The sequence below is a fragment of the Protopterus annectens genome, chromosome 6.part0 (assembly GCF_019279795.1).
Source record: "Protopterus annectens isolate FY-2018-M chromosome 6.part0, PAN1.0, whole genome shotgun sequence".
NCBI classification, from domain to species: Eukaryota; Metazoa; Chordata; order Ceratodontiformes; family Protopteridae; genus Protopterus; species Protopterus annectens.
In genome coordinates, this window is record NC_056737.1 from 873,673,374 (window position 1) to 873,692,945 (window position 19,572).

A 19,572-nucleotide genomic window follows, 5' to 3' on the forward strand; every position below is an offset into this window, starting at 1 on the left:
GGTTTGCTGAGGGATGCTAAGGAGGAATTTAAGTGATTAGCTAAGCTACAAGATTCAATGTTTGGAGCTGAGGGTGCAGAATTTGGTTCTCCTGCTGAGACAGTAAGGAAGGTGTCTGAGGCAGGTGCCACGGTGAAATGTGTGACACTGTGCAGGAGTGGGTACCAGTGCTGGCTAGGCCAGTCTGGAGCAATCAAAATCATTTTTGGTTTGTCCTGTTTGACTTTTAGTAGAACTCTGGAGAGCAGAGGCAGAGGGGGAAAGGCATACACAAAGGTTTTTCCAGCTGAAGGACAAAGCATCCACTTTCCAGGCTTTTTTGTGATGAGCTCTTATGCAAAATTTGTCCAACTGGTAGTTCTGGGGCGAGGCAAAAAGATCTATGTCTGGGATCCCCCATTTGCATGTCAACATGTTGAAAAACCCGTGGTTCCAGTTTCCATTCATGTGGGTCCATGAGATTTCTGCTTAGTTCTTCTGCCAGAACATTCAGCTTTCCTGACAGGAATTGAGCTTGTAGTTGTACTTGGCATCTCAAGGCTGTGTTCCACAATGCCATGGCTACTCTGCAGAGGGGGTATGAATGTGTACCCCCCCCCGCTTGCTTATGTACCACATAACCGTGGTTTTGTCAGTCTATCAGTAATTGTCCTGGATGAAGGTAGTCCTTGAAGGCCGTCAGTGCATTCTGTACAGCTAGCATTTCTTTTTGATTGATATGAAGGTGCATTTGATTTGGGCTCCATTTGCCCTGAATGCACTTCCCTGCCAGATGAGCCCCCCATGCACAGTCTGATGCGTCTGTAGTTAAGGTCTGGGCTGCAGGGGGTGATCTGAATGGAAGTCCCTTGTTTTGGTGGCAGGCCTCTAGCCACCATACGAACTCTAGGCGCAGGCAAGGTATGATAGGAATCATTGTTTCCAGGCTGTGACAAACTAAGTACCACTGAAGTTTCCTCATATGCAGTCTTGCATATGGAATTACAAGAATGCAGGAGGCCATGAACTCCAAGGCTTGCAGTATTTGCCTTGCAGATAGCAGGGTTTTTGCGGCCACCTGTTTGAAGTAAGTCACCAAATGAATTTGCTTTTATGCTGTAAGGAAAGCCATCTGGGCAGTTCTATTCAGGCTTGCACCCAGGAATGTAATTTTTTGAGAGGGTACCAATTGTGATTTATTTTCGTTTATGGTGTACACCCTAGACAAGCTAGAACGCCTTTTACAAATGCCAGATGTTTTAAAAGAATTTCTGCCTGAATTAGACAATAGTCCAGGTATGGATATGTTTGAATAGTTCTTTGCCTGCAAAATGCAATTATTGGAGCCAGGCACTCTGTGAATACCCTGGGCGCAGTAGACAAGCCAAAGGGCAGTGCAGAGAACTGATAATGCATGCAGCCTGCTTTGAAGCGTAGGTATCTTCTGCAAGATTCCCTGATTGGGATATGCGGGTAAGCCTCTTAAATCTAGAGCTGCCAACCAGGCATCCTTGCCTAGCACAGGAAGTAACTGGTGAAGAGTCAGCATCTTGAATTTTGGAATGTCCAGAAAGGTGTTTAAAGTAGACAGGTCCAGAATTGGACACCATGATTTGTCTTTTCTGGGTACCAGGAAAAGTCTGGAATAGAAACCTTGCCCCTTTTCCTCTTCTGGTACTAGCTGAATAGCCCCCATGTTTAGGAGGGAAAGTACTTGTTTCTGAGCCTCTCCCCACTGATTTGGGGGCAGGTCTGGCCATCTGTTTGGGGTTGGCAGCGTGTTGAAATGAAATCTGTATCCCTGGGACACTAACATCCATTTTTCCTGGGTTATAAGTTGCCAGTTTTTGGAATGAAGAGCCAGTTTTCCCCCCAAAGGGGCGGCTAATAGGTAAGTGCTTGGTAACTTTAAAGGAAGTCATTGAGACTGTTTACCATAGTGTGGTGCCTTGTTGTTTCCAGATTTGGAAGTGGAAGCACCCCATTGCTTAGTTTTTTTTTTTTCAAAACAAGTTTATTGTTTTAACATATAAGAGAAATATAATTTTATACAAATAATTAAAAATAGGTATTATTATAATATTCAACAAAACAACTAAAGTATTTACAAAGACATCCACTACAATCAGATCAATTAATTAAACTAAAATACTGTGCTATTGAAATTAGAATTTTTTTAACAAATTTTGTAAATTATCCCATACAATAAAATGTGATGTTTTTCTAGTTGTTCTCATTCTAACTGTGCTTATTTCCATATGACACATTATATTCATAACATTTTTAAATTCGTTGAACGAAGGAGGTGTATCTGAAATCCAATTTCTAGTTATTATTTTCCTAGCCACTGCTAGGATAGACCATAACAAGGGAAGCTTAATCTTTTTAACACATTGAGGTACAGGTGTGTTGAATAATATAAGAGACTTAGAAATAATGAAATTATCTGTAAAAAGAGCCTGCAAAAATTCATTAATTGACTTCCAGTATTCTTTCAACTTCATACAGTCATAAAACATATGAGCCCAGTCAGCATTAATTTCTACATTACATCTCTTACATAGATTATCTTTATTATTAATTTTATTCATCATCAAAGGTGTATAAAAGATCTATGTAAAATTTCCATGTATAAAGTCTCCAGACAATGGAAGATGTAGTTCTATAAGCAGATTCCAATATATATTGTTTATCTTGTTGAGTTGGTGGGTCCCCATTAATAGAGGTGAAATAATTCCAGTATGAATCTACATTGTAAAAAGTTTCTTGTCTGATAATTTTATGTATATATGAAAGTTTACCTTTATCAGAAACTTTATGCTGTAAATTTATTATCAAGTAATCAATCAGTTTTGGAATAGATTCTTTAACTGTTACAGACATTAGATCTATTCTATCAATGAGATGTTGTCTAAAGATCTGAACCTCTAACCAGCAAGTTTCTCTTGGATAAAATTCTTGTTTTAAGAAATCTAGATTTTTAACTTTATTATCAGATATCAGCTGATACCAGTACTTTAGATTATTATCTATAGCTAAATGAGCTCCTTCAGAAGTAGATGACATAAGCATACCCTGAGTATAAATTATAGGGAATACAATAAAATTCCATTCCCTATACTTAGGGTGCATGAATATAAAGTTACGATAACTAATAATAATATTTAATGGGTAACAGACCATATTGTTTAGGTGTAATAGGTGAAGTACAAAATTCCTTTAGCAACCACAACATGGAGTTATTTATAATCATATTTTTATGTGTTAAGGAGATTTTCATGAAGTGCATACTAATTAGCTCCCAATAATCTTTCCATTTTGCGACATATGACCGATCTATTAATAAAGTAATAACTTTTATAATAGAAGAGATAATATATAAATTAAAGTCTGGAAAAGAAATACCCCTTGAGACCAGCTATTAGTATGTTTCTTTAATGCAATCCTAGGTCTATTAGGTGCCCATAAGAAATTTAACATTAGTGTATTCAGTTTCTTGATAGTGATTTTTGTAGGTGAAAGTATTATTGATTGTATTAAGTATAAAATCTTGGGGAATATTATCATTTTAATAATTGTAAGTCTCTCCTCCATAGTAAACAACATATTATTCCAGGTATTAAAAAGATTTTGTATATTAAGAAAACAGGTATTATAGTTATTATATATAATAGATTTAATATCTTTAGATAGTATTATACCTAAATAAGTTATCTGACCTGAGTTGGGTACATATTTAGTAAAATCACTAATGAGAGTATTTTTTCGTGTATATATAGGTAGTATTTTAGTTTTTCTTCATTGAATATTAAACCAGAAATACTTTTAAAATTCATCATTTTATCAAATAAAGACTGCATAGAAGAATTAGATCCTGCTGATGTAATTAGAACATCATCTGCAAAAGTTGAATTTTTGATGTTGTATTTTCTTCTATTTCAAAACCCTCTATGTCAGTACTGTTTCTAATCAAATTAGCCCAAGGCTCCATTACTAAAGTGAATAATAGTGGAGAAAGTGGACATCCTTGCTTTGTACCTTTAAGAATGGGTATTTTTGTGAAACATATGTTCCTACCTTAATATAAGCCAGCGTTCCTTTGTATAAATGCTCAATTAAATTTACAAATGCATCAGAGAAATTTGTGCATTTCAGTAAGGTAAACAGATAGTCCCAACTTACTGAATCAAATGCTGAACCTATATCAAGACTAATAAGTGTTAAATCTTTCTTTTTCCTATTTGCAAAATCAATTAATGTTAAAGTTCTTCTTATATTATCAAAAGTATTTCTATTTACAATGAAGCCCGTCTGATCTATGTCTATAATGCCCGGCATAATTGTCTTCAATCTATCAGCAAAAATACTCAAACATTTTATAATCAACATTAAGTAATGAGATGGGTCGATATGAAGAACATCTAGTTGGATCTTTATTAAGTTTTAAAATTGGTGAAATAAATGTATATTGCCAAGATGGGGGTGTTATTAACTCAGTTTGGGCCAGAATAAAACCTTATGTATTAATGAATATGTAGTTTTAGAAAGGATTTTATATATCTCTGGTATAATACCATCATTACCGGTGCTTTGTTTGATTTAAGCTTATTTATTTGTGTAATAACTTCTGTATATGAAATACTCTTGTCCAATAGTTTAATCTGTTGTTTATTAAGCTTTTTATTCATGTTTGTGGTTATAAACTCCTTTATTTTATCTTTAGGTTCCATGTTAATGTTATGGTTAATCTTGTGAAAGTGATTTCTAAATTCATCCAGTATTTCTGGTATACTAGAAACATTCTTCTTTTTCCTTAGAGAAAAGATTTCTTTGATATGGTTTTGTTTATTCAATCTTTTTGTTTTATTTTTAAGTCTATGTAAGTATTTGGGGCTTATTGAATAAGACAAAAACTTGTATTTCTCTAAAGTTATTTTAACTTTATGAGTTAAAATTTCTTTGTATTTCTCATTTAGTTTGTTTATTTCTTCAATAACTTTCTTGTCCATAATATTTTCTTTATTATTATGTTTATAAGAGTCTAGTTTACTTTGAATATCTAACAATTCCTTATCCCAAGATTTCCTTTTGTTAATATACCATCTGATACTTTGTCCATATAGATATGATTTTAAGGCATCCCAAACAGACAATGGAGACTTCAGGAGTATTATTTATGTCTAGAAAATGTTGTACTTCTGAAAGTATATATTCTTTATAGTCTTTTAGCTGAGTTAAGTATGCTGGTATCCTTTTGATCTGAACATTATGAGTATTTTTTATCATGAATTCGAAAACAATTGAGTTATGATCAGATATAGGACATGAAATGATTTTGGAATTAATTAAATCTGTTACCATCTGGTTAGAAATAAAGACCCTATCTATTTTTGAATAAGTTTTGTATCTGTTAGAAAAAAAGGTGTATGGTAATGATTTTGACTGATTATTAATATCATTCAAATGATAAGAATTAGCAAAATCATTTAAATGTTTTGCATTAGATGTAATTCTTTTTTTCTTTATAGTGGTAGTATCACTTTCATGTAGTATACAATTAAAATCACCAGCTAAAATAATATCCCCTACAGAGAATGATATGATCTTATCAATATGATGTTTCACTGTATTAATACCAATTCCAGGTATCCAATATACATTAATTAGAGTGTAAGTCTTCCCATTAATTTGTATTGTAACCATACAAAACATTCCTTTGTCATCCTGATAAGACTTAATGGTTTTAGGAATGGGCATACTTTTATTCCATAAAATAGCCACTCCTCTTTTTTTTGAGTGTGCTCTGAACTAACCAATACTGTATACTTATTAGTGGCTAGTTTATCAATATCTTTTTCAAGAGATGGGTTTCTTGCAGGAAGACTAGATTGGCCTTGTGTAGATTAATGTATCTTATTAGGCTTGCCCTTTTACACGGATTATTCAATCCATTAATGTTTAAAGAAATTCCTTTTAAAGATGTCATTTGGCATTTTTAAAACTCAAGAATCTTATGATCGAAATAACAAATAACAAGATAAATAATGTTACATCTCCTCTTTTAGGTGTACCTTTAAACATAGCTGTATTTATTAAATCTCTTATGGGATTTTGTATAGGATTCAATTTTGTTTGTAGTGACAATGAGTGTACAAAATATATTGTGGATGTCAAAACTATATACATATAACAATGAACAAGTGAAAATAATGTAAGGATTAAACCTTGCATCCCGCTTGGAGTTGAAAACTCCAACTTAGAGCAGTATTTACTACTCAAGTTAACCCCCTACCCTAAGCAGCAGTACCTCAGCTACCACCTTATCAATTTAATACTAGTTATATTTAACTGAGGTTAACAGTTTTCAATTCAATTATCTATCAAGACAAAACTACACATTTGGTAAAACAGCATCATATAAACTAAAATAAACTTTTTTTTTTTTTTTTTTTTAAAAAAACTGTTCATACTATTATATAGATCTATGTAATATATAACACTTGTATTCTAATAGCATTCAAATAATCTTAATGTTAGAAATCAAGAGGAGAGAAAATTATTTTCTAACATTCATTTAAATCAAAAACTTTGGCTAATATGATTCAGACATTACATGCATTAAGATGCATCTATTTTCTGTCATGTGAATTCTATCAACAGCTTCCAAAAAAATCTTGAATTGTTTGTATATGAGCATTTACTTAAACTCGTTATTGTCAAGAGAGTAAAATATTGTATTCATAAAATTTATTATAAATCATATTGCATAGTTATGCAGATTCTCAGAAACACCTGCGTTATTACCTAAAAAAAAAAAAAGCCATCACACACAAACACAGACACACACACATACATATACACACATACATATACACATACACATATATACATACATACACACACACACACATATATACACATATATCTGATCTCACCGAGCCGTGCCCCTGCAGAGCACCATCCCACTTGCCGTCCCCAGAACAAATCTGTCCGCTTCACACAAAATAATGCACAGCAAACACACACTAGCAACCAGATTTTACAATCATGCTAACCTACTGCTTTAAAATATATCACATGACATTTCTTCCAGAATAGAGTTATAAGATTATTTATGCTTGTCAATCAGATGAATTAAATGAGTTATAGTAAAGTATATGTTTGGGACACAAGTTTTTAACACAGATTATTATGCTACTGTTAAGTAGATTTTCAAAAACATTTAAATAAATGTTTCATTTTCTATGCCTTCTAAAATAAGATATTTACTTGCTACAAGAAACTACATCATCTAAACTCATCATAACTGACACATTTTATGAACCGAGTATTTTTCCTGAATCTGTGGTGTGTCAGTGTGATAACCTTGTCAATGTTTATACTAACTGCTTTCAGTTTCTCTGTGAAAATTCTGAGAGTGAAGCTTCTAAGGAAACTCATGGACACTGTGCATGAGACAGCCCACATCCCAGATTGTCTCCCTTAACATTTTGGCGGGAAACTTATTAAAACTTGTGGCAAACATTCATTTTGTCAACAGAGTAAAACATTGTATTCATAGAAATCATTACAAATCATATTGGATAGCCATGCAGACTCTCAGAAAAAAAGCCATCACACACACACACACACACACACACACACACACACACACACACACACATACATATATATATATATATCTGATCTCACTGAGTTGTGTCCCTGCAGAGCACCATCCCACTTGCTGTCCCCAGAATAAATCTGTCTGCTTTATACAAAACAATGCACAGCAAACACATATTGGTAACCAGATTTTACAATCATGCTAACCTACTGCTTTAAAATATATCACATGACATTTCTTCCAGAATAGAGTTATAAGATTATTTATGTTTGTCAATCAGATGAATTAAATGAGTTATAGTAAAGTATATGTTTGGAACACAAATTTTTAACACAGATTATTATGCTGCTGTTAAGTAGATTTTCAAAAACATTTAAATAAATGTTTCATTTTTTATGCCTTCTAAAATAAGACATTTACTTACTACAAGAAACTACATCATTTAAACTCATTATAACTGACATATTTTATGAACAGAGTATTTTTCCTGAATCTGTGGTGTGTCAGTGTGATAACCTTGTCAATGTTTATACTAACTGCTTTCAGTTTCTCTCTGAGAATTCTGTGATTTGAAGATTCTGAGGTAACTCAAGGACATTGTGCATAAGACAGCCCACATCCTAGATTGTCTCTCAACATTTTGGCGGGAAACTTATTAAAAACTAGTGACAAACATTCATTTAGCAGTGTAAATGCATCTAAACATGACAGAACCTCCACAATGTATTCCACAGATCATCACAGCCTCTATGCAAGTGAAATTAAACTCAAAATTACCAACAAGCAATAAAACTCAGCATTCTTCTCCCAACTCAATTTTCATACAAATCATATTATTCATTGTGCCCACACAGTCAATAGCATTTCTATATATTAATAAAGAAAAGAAAAAGAGAGTAGAAAATAAAAGGGAGTGAGGCAAAAATAAAAAAAATGTAAGAGAAAGCTGTAAGACGTATATACAATGGAATGTTACTTACTGTTTATATTAATAGAGTTAAAAATAAAACATATTATTTACTCTTATTTAGTTCTGATTATTATTAGTTAAAGCACGACAGATTATTTACAAACAAGCATAAGCAGTATAATCAAGAAAGTATAATTAGAAATAGCATTTGAAGAACTTATAAACTTTTACAAGAAATAAATATGTTATTATTCTATTAATGACATTTTCATTACTGTTCTCTCCTGCCCTCCCCACCCTTTACCCACTACATAATCTAAATAGAATGTCATTGTTTAAACAAAGAAAATAATAAAAGAAGAAGGAAAAAAATGTATCAAATTACTAACCTTACTTTTTCAGAAAGAAAAACAAATCGAGTCACAGCCTGCCATTAAATCCTCAGGCATTTTGACTGGTTATGAAACAAAACATTTCTTTGCACATAGAGAATAACTTTGATTAAATCTTTTCCAAAATATTTGTGGCTTTCTGGAAATGCAGGAACTATATTCAAAAAGATTAATAATGAACTAAAATGATGAGAGAGAAAAACATATAACAAATCATTTGTTTTTTAGTCTCTTCTTCTTCTCTGAAGTCTTCCAGGAAGCTTCAGTTGCCAATCTCTTTAATGAAGTACTAGCCCATTCCATTTCTTCTATTTTATCCAAAATCCTTTTTTCTTTGACAAACAGTAAAGCAGAGTCTAAATCATCGAAGACCTTAGGACCATCAGGAAGGAAGATTTTAAGCTTGGCAGGAAACAGAAGGCATGTTTTAAACTGTGCTTTTTTAAGCTCCCTTATTAGTGGCAGAAAAACTTTTCTTTTAGCAATTACCATGGAAGAATAGTCATTGTCAAAACTCACAGTTGTCTCATTAAACTTAACAGGAGCTTTAGCCCAAGCAGATTTAAGAACCATCTCTTTATCAAAAGATGATAGAAATCTAACTATAACTGATCTAGGATAGTTTTTGTTAGAGTTAGTATTAGCTATAGATCTATGTGCTCTTTCGATACCAAAAGAGAATGCTTCTGGTAAATCTAAAGTTTTAGGGAGCCATGTTGTTAAAAAAGTAGTAATATTGTTACCTTCAATATTTTCTGGCAGTCCAAAAATCCTAATGTTATTGCGCCTAGATCTATTTTCCAGGTCATCCAGCTTTGTTTGTAAATGTGTATTTTGTTTCAGCAGAAACTCAATGTTGATTTCCTCTTCTTGTATTTTATTTTCCATGTCATTCACAGCTTCTTCTATGCCTGTCATCTGGATCTTCTGTTGTTGCAGGTCCATATGTAACAAGTCTATTTGTTTTGTAGTTTTTTCTGTGAAAGTGTCTATTTTAGTATCCATTTTATCCATCTTAGCAGTAAGTTGCTGGACTATAATTATCAGAGACTGAAGTTCTTTCTTGATGCTGGAGTCTTGAGAATTTGTCTTACTGGAACTCATTTCAGACTGATAAACTGACAGGAAAATTTCCAAAGTAATTTCTGACAGGAATATTATTAAGATTTCCTTTCTTTTTTAGATATAGTTCAAGAACTATATAAAACAAACATATTTAGAAAGAAAATTACTTCAAGAATTAAATTTTTAAGTAATTAATTCCTGTCAATGTAATGAAATTGGTGGAGCTGAAGAAATCTGCTGCTATCCTGTGTTCATCCTTCCCCATTGCTTAGTTCTGAAAGTCCCTTGGGACTGAAACCTGATGCTTTTGGAATGTCTGGGCTTGACTGGAGTGGCTCTGGAAGGAGCTGGAAAGAACCAGCTCTTAGTAGGCCAGTGCCTACTAAATCTAGGAGGTTGTACTTGTAAGAAATCTTTCACAATTTGCACTGATTTAGCTTTATCTTCCATCTTTTTTGGAACTTCTTCAGCCTTATTGCCAAACAGGTGGTCCTAAAGTTTTGCTTTAGTATGATCAGGCAGAGATTGCTCCTTAAGCCAAGCATGCCTTCTAAGCACAGACCTAGTAACAGCAGCCCTGCAACAGGCCTAGAATCAAAACCATATTTGCAAAGTAGGTTTGCCAACTTGTTCAGCTGAATGCAATAAATCCTGTAAATCTTAATTCTCCACAGAGTCAGAAATCAACATCATTTTCTGTTTAAGCAGTCCCATGACATCCTGTTGATATTTTAGCATGTGGAATTGACAGTTTAAAGCCCTGATTGCTAAAGTTGCACAAGTATAAACCTTTTTACCCCATCTATTCAGTGCCCTGGGGTCTCTATCAGAAGGGGTAGGATTTTTAGCAGCAGAAGCCTTAATGTCCTTGGGGCCCTGAGAAATGGTTTCAGGGTCTGCAACAGGATTTTTGAAAAGGAATTTGAGGGACTCGGGAACCCTGTAGTACCTGTCTGGTTTGCTAGGGGCTGGAGGCAAGGAATCAGGGGCCATACTAGATTCCAAAAACACAACAATGTCTAGTACAAGAGGTATAAGCCAAAGGCCTATGCTGAAGAAGAAGGAAATCCCTATGCCTATTTTTAGATTCACAGAAAAAAATGACTTCCCCAGTGGAAATGCTCCATTAAGTTATGTAAAGTTTCCCCAAAATAGAAATCCTCAGGTGGAAAAGCAGAAGGAAAGGAATCCTCTGCAGAGTCCTCATAAATAGGTATGGCCAAATCCAGATCATTAGAAGAGTCAGAAAAAATAGAGTCCTGTTCAGAAGATTCATAGTCAAGTTCAATCCTAGGCCTCTTGGAGGGGGGGGGGGGTTTGACTATCTTGGATTTCAGTAACTAAATCCTCAGCCATTTTGATATATTGTTTTTTAGGCATAGGGGCCTGAACATGTGGCCTGGGTGTCGGTTTTTTAGACATAGATCGAGATTTAGGCCTCAGTACTGAAGTTGGAGTCTGTTTAATATGCCAGTCTGTAGGCCTGAATACACCCTCAGAAGCCGGTGGCTGCTCAGCGGCTCCAGACCCATACAAGGTAGAGACATCCGCGGGTTCCATATGTGAAGCATCTCGCGGCATACCGGACTCCGAATGGGTCTCAATAGAGGCCTGCGAATCAGAAGTAGCGGGTATCAGGGGCTGTGAAAGCGCCTCACTGAGTACAGGCGAACTGGCGACTGGCTTAGGAGAAGCGTCGGCAGTTTTGGACCCAAACAGCCTGTCTTTTTCTATGCATTTTTCTTCGGTATTCTGGTAGTCGGATGGCTAACCGACGTCATTTCTGGATAATTAAACAAAGAACCACCAAAATATTTAGAAGCAAAAATGTACCAAAGACAGATAGTGCGCTGATTAAATAAAGCACAAAACCAACAGCAAGGTACGTCGTGGTCAAGGCCTAGGCAAGGAATACAGTACAAATGAAAAGGAGGTATTTGCTTCCCACAAGTAATGCAATTATTAACTTTTACTGAAATCGGTTAGGAGCAAGAAAGTTTCCCCAATGGGGTACATAGCTTTTAGTTGAAGACTTTGGTTCTGAAACTCAGAAACAAAAATTTCAGGAGTCGGCCAACCGGTACTTGTGAACTGTTTCTGCTTCGGACACCGCATGGCAAGAAAGAGTGGTGTAATGGTGTCGGCTGCATGTTTTATACCCCTGACGACAGCGACCGACGCAGGACCCAAGACTTTATTAATCAGGCCGATTGAGGGCAACCTGCCAGCAGATTACCCAAATGTAATGACTGCAAAACAGTGAAACACGAAGAACATCTAGTGGGAAGAATTCCAACTGGTCCTGTGGGGGTTGTGGGATCTCCTTGATGGGCTTCCCATACCATAAAATAACCTTAGTCTATGATAGAGAGGACCCAAAAGCCCTAGGTTATCTGTTTCCAAGCCGGGAAAGAAAGAAGCAAAGAGAAAGGGGGGGGGTGGATCTGGGACCTGGTAATCACAGACTACGAGGTTTAGCCTGAAAAGACAGTTTCTGAGAGGGTGTGGAAGCAGCAGACTTAGAAGGGGCCAGTCCCCTAGCATCCCCTTTTACCTTTGGGTGGGAGAGATTTAGTTGCCTTCTTAATAAAAGTGGTTCTAGCTGGGTAGTTTCTCTGGAAGCGTGGGGGACAGGAGAGACAAAAATATTTTAAATCCTGGAGTTCCACCCCCCTTTCTTAGAGAGTTTTAAAAAGCTCTGCAGCTACAGTACCAAATAAGGCTTTGTTACCCAGAGGGGCATACATGAGCTTAGCTTTGACATCATTCGGTAAGGGGTGTAAGTCTAAGCCATGAATACCTTCTCAGGACCGATCCCGTAGCTGCAGCCCTAGCAGAAGCCTCTACTGCATCATAACTACATTTGATGGAGTACCTAGTAACCTGGGAGCAGGAATTAAGAATGCTGGAAAGCTTGGCTTTGTTGGGAGAATCTGGAAACTAACAGGAGTTTCACTGCATCTGCTATAAGAGCCAGGGAATATTTGGCCATGCGCATCTGAAAATTCATTGTTCTAAAGCCCTAGGTTGCAGAAGTATACACTTTTTCCCTCAGTCTCCAAAACCTTGCTCTCCTTCTCAGAGGGAAGCAGGGAGGTGGAGGGTAAAAGTTTGGAAGCATTACCTGCCCCCACTGATGGAGTGGCTGGGTCAGCAGAGGGCGCTTTAAATAGGAACTTGGCATCCTGAAGCAGCATGTAAAATCTGTCAGGGCGCTTGGGAGCTGGGGGCTGAGAGTCTGGGCACTTGAAAGCTGCAGTGAAGGCATCCAAGACCACCGACAGGACTGGAGGGATGGCTGAAGGATTAGGAGGATTGCATCTGTAGAAGGTCATAGTAACTCTTCTGAATTTCAAAAACCTGGCAGAAATCTCATTTAAAATTGTCTATCTTTAAAATGCCACTAGTAAAGTACCTTAGGAATGGAGAACCACAAGGTGTAGTAAATTAAAGCAGTTTATTGCACAATTCATGAACACACACTACACAAAGACTGTACACATAAACGCACTTGTAAAATCAGCGTTTTCATCTGTTCCATAAAGAGCTCACCAACGAACCGAACACACTACACAAACTCAGTTGTAAAAATCAGCGTTTTCATCTCTCTCAAACACTTCATTTGATGAAGTCTTTATGGGAGAGACGAAGACACTGATTTTACAAGTGCGTTTATGTGTACAAGTCTTTGTGCAGTGTGTTCGGTTCGTGAATTGTGCAATAAACTGCTTTTATTTACTACACCTCGTGGTTCTCCATTCCTAAGGTACTTTGCTAGTGGAGTTTTGGTAAACTTTGGTGCCTGTCTTCATTTTTTTTTTATTCCATCTTTAAAATGCTCTCTACAAAGGAAATATCCTCCCCAGGGTAATCCGTAGCATTAGATTCCTCCTTTGGAGGCATAACCCAGAGGAGAAACAATTTGTGTAGAGTAAACCAGAGATTCATCCCCTGATGAATCAACATCCTCAGAAGACATATCCTCTGCAGGCCTCTTCAAAGAGGTAAAAGGAGAAAAGGCCGGAAAAGAAGGGGCTGACATCTGGCAGAGGCCCATGAAGGCATTAGAGAGGGCTTGGGTAAAGGCCTGCAAGTCAGGAGTTTGATCAGAAGCCTGGCCCTGAGGAGCCGTAGAAACTTGTTTAGTTTTTAGTTTCTTCTTCTTTGGAGCCTCAGGAGCCAAGTCATGAAAGATAGACGGGCCTGATATCCGGCTGCAATCCACAACATCCGTAGGAACATTTCCATGTACAACAATCTGTATGATGCCAAGGGGACCTTTAGAGATAACCAGCCGTGGTTTCCCCCGGCACCTGAATCAGAAGCCTGAGAATCCCTCTGAGACATGCCTACAGACTCCTTGATTTCTTCCACCATGTTACCCGAAGTAGACTCTGCAGATTCCGTAGCTGCCTCCGGACCTACATCAGCCTCGGGAGGGATGTCTGGAGTAAAGGGGAGCAGCTGTAGGATCAGGCCAAGACTTCTTAGCCTTAAGTTGTGGCTCTTCTGAAGGGCCCGACATTGGTTCCATGTCTCCAGCTAATCGTTTAAGGTGCTGATTCGCCAAATATAACCCAAGGAAGATTAGGGAGCTATGGAAGGTTTTAGGAACAAAGGCCTTGCAGATAGAACATGACCACACGTTCTGCACCGGGCCTAAGCAAAATGAGCAAAGCTTGTGGGAGTCTTTATGTGGAATTTGCCTTTCACACTGACACTTGCCCTACCTAGCTGACATGTACTCAACAGAAAAACCAACACCATAGCGAAATGAAAAAAAAAAAAAAAAAAACACAACAGGGTACTTATCCAAAGCACAAATGTGAGTTCACTGGCGAGCGACTACTAGAGCTGGCAGTTGGGCAGGCAGCAGAATTCTGAGGTAAGTACGTGCTGACATCCACTATACAACAGATGTCGCTTTATGGTAGACGTATGTTGAGTGATGTTCACTGTCGCACATACCTTGCAATAACATTCAGACTTTGGTATACTGGCTGGATGTACAAGTCAGCCAGAGATAGACTCCCTCATGTTATGAATACTGCAACATATGAATAGGACTTCTATAGGTTTCCAAAGATGGACCTTTTTTTTTTTTGTAACATACCTGAAGTGCTCTCCTTAAAGTTCTTGTTCTTAAGTGCTACTTGAAAGTTTAATGGCAAGTTGAAAAAATCTTGAAACTGATTTTATTTTTTAAAAACTATTTAGGATAATAATCTAAATGTATCATGCATTCAAAAATACAAGCTACATGGAAGAATGATTCATACCAAGTAATCAAATCTACTACAAAAACGTTTCGGGAAACAAAGCTGGCAATGAAAAAAGTCAACTTCTACACAAAATTTCTGGGGACGGGCAGGGGGCATGTCCCCTGCACCCAAACCATCTGCATCTTTAATCATGCTTTCTCCCAAGATCATTCAAATTTCGGAATGAATGGAAAAAGTACAGTTGTGTACATTTACCATAAATGTAGATGTTCGGGTATATTCACTGTTGCAGTCATCACATTTGGGTTATCTGCTTGCTGTAGCCCTCAGTCGGCCTGATTAACAAAGTCTTGGGTCCTGTGTCGCTTGCTGTCACTTCTTCCGTGACGTCAGGTCGGCAGGGGTATAAAACATGCAGCTGAAGGATGGATTGGTTCTGAGGGATACCCTGTCCACATGAAAGATGATGAAAGGCTTCACTGCCATAAGGGCCGGTAATTCAGATACCCTTCTTGCTGAAGTGACTGCTACAAGGAAAGCTGTTTTCCAAGAAAGAAATTTGAAATCTGCAATAGCAGCTGGCTCGAAAGGAGGAAGAGTGAGTTTTTCCAAGACAAAGTTAAGGTCCCAGGCTGGGGATGGAGCTCTCCTGAGGTGTCTTAAATTTTTGTCCCCTCTAAGGAACTGCTTGAGCAGTGGATGAGAGAAGAGGGGAGATTCTGTGTTCTGAGCTGAAATGGCGGAGGCATGAATTTTGATGGAAAAAAGACAAGCCCTTGTGAAGCATCTCAGTTAAGTATTGCAAAATCTGAGGTAAATTGGGCGCTGCTGTGCTCATTCCTTGAGAATGGTTCCAAGCACAGAATCTTTTCCATTTTTCAGCATAAGATTTTCTAGTACTAGGCCTCCTTGCCTCTAAAATGATATCCATCACTGGTTTACTGAGGGATGGTAATCAGCCAGGCTGCTAAGGTTCAGTGTTGGAAGCAGAAGGTGCAGAATCTGGTTCTCCTGCTGAGACAACAGGGAAGGAGTCTGAGGCAGGTGCCATGGAGCCAACAGTGACACACTGCACAATAGGGGGTACCCAGTGTTGGCATGGCCAGTCTGGTGCAATCAAAATCATCCTTGGTTTGTCCTGTTTGATCTTTAGTAGTACTTTGGAGAGCAGAGGGGGGAAGGCATAGACAGATAGTTTTTTCCAGCTGAAGGACAGAGCATCCACTTTCCAAGCATGTTTGTGGGGAGCCCTTGTGCAAAATGTGCCCAAATGGTAGTTCTGGTGGGAGGCAAACAGGTCTATATCTGGCCACCCCCATTTGCTTGTCAACATTTTGAAAATCCTTGGTTCCAGTTTCCACTCGTGGGTCCATGAGGTTTCTGCTTAGTCCGTCTGCCAGTGTACTTAATTTCCCTGGCAGGAATTGAGCTTGTAGATGCACTTGGTAGCTCAAGGCTGTGTTCCACAATGCCATGGCAAGTCTGCAGAGGGGGTAAGAATGTGTATACCCTTGCTTATGTACAACATAACAGTGGTGTTGTCCGTCTATCATTAGTTGTCTTGGAAGAATGTGGTCCTTCAGAGCATTCTGTACAGCTAACATTTCTTTTTGATTAATATGCAGGTGCATTTGACTTGGGTTCCATTTGCCCTGAATGCACTTCCCTGCCAGGTGAACCCCCCCATGCATTGTCTGTTAGGGTTTGGGCGGCAGGGGGTAGTGTGAATGGTAGTCCCTTGTTTTGGTGGCAGGCCTCAGTCCACCAAAGGAACTCTAGGCGTAGGCAAGGTATGACAGGATCACAGCTTCTAGATCCTGAGAATGTTGACACCATAGGCTTTTTAGATACCACTGTAGTTTCCTCATATACAGTCTTGCATATGGAATTAGAAGAATGCAGGAGGCCATGAACCAAAAGGCTTGCAGTATTTGCCTTGCAGATAGCAGGATTTTTGTGGCCACTTGTTTGAAGGAGGCTATCAAATGAATTTGCTTCTCTGGCATGAGGAAAGCCATCTGGGAAGTTGTATGCAAGCTTGCTCCCTGGAATATAATTTGACAGGGTACCAGGTGTGATTTATTTTCATTTATGGTGTACCCCAGACAAGTTAGCACCCTTTGTACAAAGGCCAGATGATTCAAAGATATGTCCCTGGCTTTCTGTCTGAATTAGACAATCGTCCAGGTATGAGTATATTTGAATATTTCTTTGCCTGCAAAATGCAATAACTGGAGCTAAGCACCTTGTGAATACCCTGGGCGCAGTAGATAAGCCAAAGGGAAGTGCACAGAACTGATAGTGCGTGTAGCCTGCTTTGAAGCGTAGGTATCTTCTGCAAGATTCCCTGATTGGGATGTGCAGGTATGCTCCTTTTAAATCTAGTGCTGCCAACCAGGCATCTTTGCCTAGCATAGGAAGCAACTGGTGAAGAGTCAGCATCTTGAATTTTGGAATCACCAAAAAGGTGTTTAGAGTAGACGGGTCCAGGATAGGATGCCATGAATTGTATTTTCTGGGTACCAGGAAAAGTCTCGAGTAGAAAGCTTGTCCCTTTTCCTCTTCTGGTACCAACTGAATAGGCCCCATGCATAAGAGAGAAAGTAACTGTTTTTGGGCCTCTGCCCACTGATTTGGGGGTAGATCTGGCCACCCACTTGGTGCTGGCAACGTGTGGAAGTGAAATCTGTTATCCCTGGGACACTGTATTTAAAAACCCATTTGTCCTGGGTAATGAGTTCCCAGTTCTTTGCATGAAGAGCAATCGTTCCCCCCAAAGGGGCATTAAGTTGACAAGTGCTTGGAAATTTTAAAAGGAAGTCATTGAGACAGTTTATCATGGGGGGGGGGTCTTATTACTCCCAGATTTGGAAGCGGAGGCACCCCACTGCTTAGTCCTGTGCGTACCCTGGGACTGCAGCCTGGGAGCTCTGCTGGATCTGGGTTTGGACTGAGAAGGTCTGGAAGAGGCAGGAAAAGACCAATTCTTGGAAGGACAGTGCCTATTAAATCTTGGAGGTTGTACTTGTAAAAAAAAATCTATAACAGTTTGCATAGATTTAGCTTTTACTTCCATCTTTTTAAGAGCAACTTCTGCCTTGTTGCCAAACAGGCGGTCCTGGTTTAGGGGAGCATCCAGTAATTTTGCTTTAACATGATCTGGTAGGGATTGCTCCTTAAGCCAAGCATGCCTAAGTACACAGTCCTGTAAGATGCCTCTAGAGACTTAAAACCACATTGCAAAGTATGTTTTCCAACCTGTTCAGCTGAATGCAATAAATCCTATAAATCCTTATTTTCAGCACAATCAGGAAACATCATTTTCTGTTTAAGCAATCCAATTATATGCTGCTGATACTTCAACATATGAAACTGGCAGTTTAAGGCCCTAAGTGCCAAAGTTGCAGAAGTGTATACCTTCTTACCCCATCTATCCAACACCCTGGAGTCTCTATCAGAGGGAGTAGGATTTTTGGCAGTAGTAGCTTTAATGCCCTTAGGGCCCTGTGAAAAGGTCTCAGGATCCGCAGTAGGATTTTTGAAAAGGAACTTGTGAGAGTCAGGGACCCTGTAATATCTATCAGGTTTCCTGGGAGCAGGAGGTAGAGTCAGGGGCCAAACTAGTTTCTGCAAATGCATAATCAACAATGTCTAATACAGGTGGTATGGCTAAAGGCCTGTGCTGGGGCAGGAGTAAGAAATCCCTAAGCCTCTTTTTTGGATCGGAGAAATTCTTACTTACCCAATAAAAATGCTCCCTGAGAGTATGCAAGGTTTCACCAAAAGAGAAATCCTCTGGGGGGGCCAGAGGGAATGGAGTCCTCGGCATCAGAATCATCATAGGTAGATAAGGGTAAATCCTGGTCATCAGAGGAAATAGAAAATTCAGAATCCTGGTCGGAAGAATCAAACTCTGTCCTAGGTCTCTTAGAGGGGGAAGGCTGGCTTCCCCGGATTAAAGTAATAAGGTCTTCAGCCATTCTTATTTGTTTTTTAGGCATAGAGGCCTGACCATGCAATCTGGGCTTCAGTTTTCTAGGCATGGTTCTAGATTTAGGCCTTGAAGAAGAAGATTGCGTCGGTTTAATATGCAAGTCAGTAGGCCTGAATACACCCTCTGAAGCCAGTGCCTGCACAGTGGCTCTAGACCCACCCTAGGTAGAGACATCTGCAGGTTCCACAGTTGAAGCATAGAGGCCTGTGAATCAGAAGTAGCGGGTATCAGGGGCTGCAAAAGCACCTCACCGAGTACTGGTGAACTGGCGACTGGCCTTAGGAGAAGTTTGTCGGCAGCTTTGGACCTAGGCGGCCTGTCTGTTTATCTTTGCGTTTTTTCAAAATGTCGGTAGTTGGATGGCTGACCAAAGAGACATCAAGATAATTAAACCGAGCACCAAA

The 19,572-nt window shown here is 38.4% G+C and overlaps 1 protein-coding gene across 1 annotated transcript in view; it reads right to left on the bottom strand.

Moving 5' to 3' along the window:
- DYNC1H1 (dynein cytoplasmic 1 heavy chain 1) overlaps positions 1–19,572 on the bottom strand; it is a 3,754,902-nt gene that overhangs the window by 2,158,833 nt on the left and 1,576,497 nt on the right. The window lies entirely within an intron of this gene.